Genomic DNA, 4263 nt, shown 5'->3' with positions numbered 1-4263 from the left:
CAATCACAGTTTCCCCTGTCTCCTCTCTTCCCATTCCTTCTCACCACCTCCCACCTACCCGTCCCCTTCCACTCCTCCTCTGTTCTAAAAGGGGCAGGCCTCCCATGGGAATCTACAAAGCATGGCATATCAAGGTGAGGCAGGACCAAGCTCCTAGCCCTGCATCAAGGCTGGACGAGGCATCCTACCATAGGGAGTAGGTTCCAAAGAGCCAGCTCATGTGCCAGGGACAGGCCCTGATCCCACTGCAAGGGGTCCCACAAACAGACCAAGCTACACAATTGTCACTCACATACAGATGGCCTAGGTAGGTCCCATGCATGCTTCCTGGCTGTTGGTCCAAAGTCCCTGAGTTCCCACTAGCTCAAGTCAGCTGTCTCTGTGGGCTTCCCCTGTCACGATCTTGACCCCCTTGTCTTGTTCACGCAATCCTTCCTCCCACTCTTCAGTTGGATTCTCTCACCCCAGGGCTTGGCTGTGGATCTCGGCATCTGCTTCCACCAGTTACAGGATGAAGGTTCTCTGGTGACAATTAGGGAAGTCACCATCTGATTACGGGGACAGGCCTCTCCACTATTGCTAGGAGTCTTAACTGAAGTCATCCTTGTGGATTACTGGAAGTTTCCCTGGCAACAGGTTTCTACCTAACCCCATAATGCCCCCCTCTATCAAGATATCTCTTCCATTACTCTCCCCTCAGTCCCAACCCCAACTGGACCAGCTCAACCCTTCATGTTCCCATCCTTCATCCCCTCCCCTTCACCCTCTCCCCCCAACCCCAGCTTCCCCAGGAGATCTCATATATTTCCCCTTCCCAGAGAAATCTATGTGTCCCCTCTTAGGGTCCTCCTTGTTACCTAACTTCTCTGGTAGCCTGAGTTCTTATAGCACCCAGGACCACCTACCCAGCGTCATACCACCCACAATGGTCTGGCCGCTACTACATCAATCACTGATAAAGAAAATGTACCACAGACTTACTTAGAGGCCAATCATGGAGGTAGTTTTTCAACTGAGAATCCCTCTTCCCAAATGACTCCAGCTTGTGTCAAGGTGATATAACATTATGCATCATATCAGCCCTTTTTGACTTCTTATTTTGAGATGGCATCTCACTAAGTTGCTGGGACTCTCCTTGAACTCATTCTGTAGCACAGACTGGCCTTAAACTTCTGATCTTCCTGTTTAAACCTCCTGAATAGCGGGATTACAAATCTGTCCCACGAGGCCTGGCTGTGTTACCTCTTGTGAGCATCCTAGAACAGTGCTATTTTGGTCACATTACCTGAAAGCAAGGTAGGCCAGAGCACATGGCTAGAGAACTGGCCACGTAGGTTCAATTATTCCACTTCTTACACCTGCATCCTTCTATCTTCCTGACCGCCTGCTCCGTACAAGGCTTGGTACCAGGGAACTCCATAGCCCCTGACTTTAGGTGCTCACACCTTAGTGAGAAAGGCTTCAAAGTATACAAGTTCCACCGTACCAGAAGATAAGTAAAACAATATAACTTGCTACAGAAAAGAAAAAAAAAAAAGCTGGATTCTAGTTCCGATCTAAAGGAGACCTTGAGTATTGTAAAGGCTGAAGTTGAGGCCTTCCATTATTCAGCTGCATTGAACCGACACACAGAGGAGCAGGAGCTTCTTTGGGCTCTAAGGGGATTTGACTGGATGGAAGTCCTATGCTCAGATGATTTGATTGCACCAGCAGCAACTTTTACCATGGAGAAACACATACAGAGACCAGCATTAAGAAGTGATGGAGGAAGGTCATTGGTTAAAAAATAAAGAAACTGCTTGGCCCTCATAGGTTAGAACATAGGTGGGTGGAGTAAACAGAACAGAATGCTGGGAGGAAGAGGAAGTGAGGTAAGATGCCTTAGACAGAGGCCATGCTCCCCTCTCCCGGGCAGACGCGATGAAGCAAGCCACCAGGTCAGACATGCTGAATCTTTCCCCGTAAGACTGGTGCTACACAGATTACTAAAAATGGGTTAGGCAAAATATGAGAATTAGCCTGTAAGAGGCTAGAGCTAGTGGGCCAAGCAGTATTTAAGTGAATACAATTTGTGTGTTGTTATTTCTGGTGTAAAGCTAGCCGTACGGGAGCCGGGCGGGACGAAAAGCAGGCCCGCAGCTTTTACTACAAAGAAGGAGCCAGAAGATGGAAACAGCCAGAAGCCCAGGACGAAACCAAATTGTTGGGGTGTTTTCCAAGCTCTGGACTGTATACATCATCTCATTCATACCCAATACTGGGGTGGGGCAAGAACCCCCTTACATACTTAAGGTCTAGACTCTATAGAGCATGCCATGGGCAGGAATGAAAAGAGGACGCATATGGTTTACCTCTACCCAGGTCTCTGTCACTTGTTCCCATGAGGAAGATAAGACCCATGCCCACCAGCTGAAGAGGCAAGCTTCCCTATTCCTGGCTAACTATCTCTTTATCTTTATAATTCAGTTTATCTCTATGGCAAGCATGACTGACAGCATCTACTATTGCCTGTCTGTCAATCATAATCATAACAACCAACCGAAGATGTCACCTGGGTAATTCTAACTCCACGACAGATATCTTTCAAAAACTTGACCGTCAGGGCTCTCGTTGCTGTAATGATTTCCATTAGATAAAACAGGGTTCTGAAAATGACCAGATTAGCCGCAAGAGCACACATAGCCTTGGGAGGCACTGTGGATATGACTGCATCTGAGCTTTGATTCTGCCTTCTAGTAGCTCTGTGTGGTGACTTGGTTGAGTCAGCCTGTTTCCTGTCATGGCTAAAGTGCCTAAGGTTACATAACTTGCAGAGTTGTTATATACATAGCACAACACATACAATCTGAAAGCATTTTTTATAACATGCTACAGAAGTGTTGGCTTGTATTACTTTCAGTAATATCTATTGTATTCAGGGACATTTTCTGTTATAATAGCTACAGCTCCAAATTTCCCCTTGCTTACATGAAATCCACATTGTTCCAGTAAAAAACAGTATTAAAGCAGCATGAATTTAAAAGTAAGTCACCTCAGAATACATAGACTAATGGGGCCTCTGTTGGGACCAAATTCTCACCACCAATGAAACCACACACACACACACACACACACACACACACACACACACACACACACACAGTGCCAATCTCTAAATTGTATCTCACAGAGGAAATATCCCAAGATCTTCAGGGGAGTTCTCAGGGCCTCCTAGTACAGACTGATCTCCCAAAAAAGCAGCATGTGTCAAACTGTAAGAGTTAAGACATTCCTAAAGCACCATAATTTGAGACTTGAGACGCAAAGCATCCAGGCTGTTAGCTTGGCACGGGTAGGAAGACGCAGAGGAAACAAGAGTACCTCTGTCTGGAGAGCCCCGGTTATCTTCCCGAAAGAGTAACTTTGACCCAGGCTTTGCACTGCATCTAGGCGACCAGTTTGGTAAAGAAGAAAAGCAGGAGCTCTCCCTTGGTCAAACAGCAGCTTTTATTCCTCCTTTAGAAAGCCGGACAAAGTCACTAGCTGAGAAGCATTGGTTTCAGCTGGGTTTATAAAAGCCTTGGCTTTCACATGTCCTCTTCCCCCTACGTCTCTAAAACCTAAGGATAATTAATGATTTAACTGGGGCGAGGGAGTTATGGGACTCCCCATTTGTGTCCAACAGAGAGATGAGGGCAATTTGGCATCACAGAATTTTTTTTTTATGTCATCATTGTTTTTAGACAGGGTCTCACTATATAGCTCAAGTTCCCCTTGAACTTACCTCAGCTTCTTAAATATTGCAGGATTGCCACCATCCCCAGTTTGAATTACAGTATTTCTTTGACTCTAAGATGCCATTAATTAAGATGCACCTTTGATTTGATCATCATGAGTTCGAAGGAGGAAAATTACATCACATGCACATTTCCCTGGTTAGAGCTATCATCATTTCTTAAGAAATGAAATTTGAAGGATGCATGTCTTTGAGTTAGAGGACAAGTGATGTAAGATATGTCATCTCTCCTTACACAGTAAGTAGCACAGTTGATGAGATAAGACTGCACGGATAAACAATAAAAGAACAAGTCTGTACTTGTTCAAATAGTCCTTCGGCATCTACCCTTCGGCAGCCTGTGGTCCAGGGTACACTACAGTACTGAGAGCTGCAGGAAGACCCAGGCCTCGTCCCTCCTACAGTCTCCCTCAGTGCCTGGAGAGACCCATCACTCACAGATAAAGACTCAAACTGACTCCAATCTTTAGATGAAGTCCAAGTTCTTA

Source organism: Microtus ochrogaster, chromosome 10 (genome assembly GCF_000317375.1).
Source record: "Microtus ochrogaster isolate Prairie Vole_2 chromosome 10, MicOch1.0, whole genome shotgun sequence".
NCBI classification, from domain to species: Eukaryota; Metazoa; Chordata; class Mammalia; order Rodentia; family Cricetidae; genus Microtus; species Microtus ochrogaster.
Note: the sequence above shows the minus strand (reverse complement) of the source record.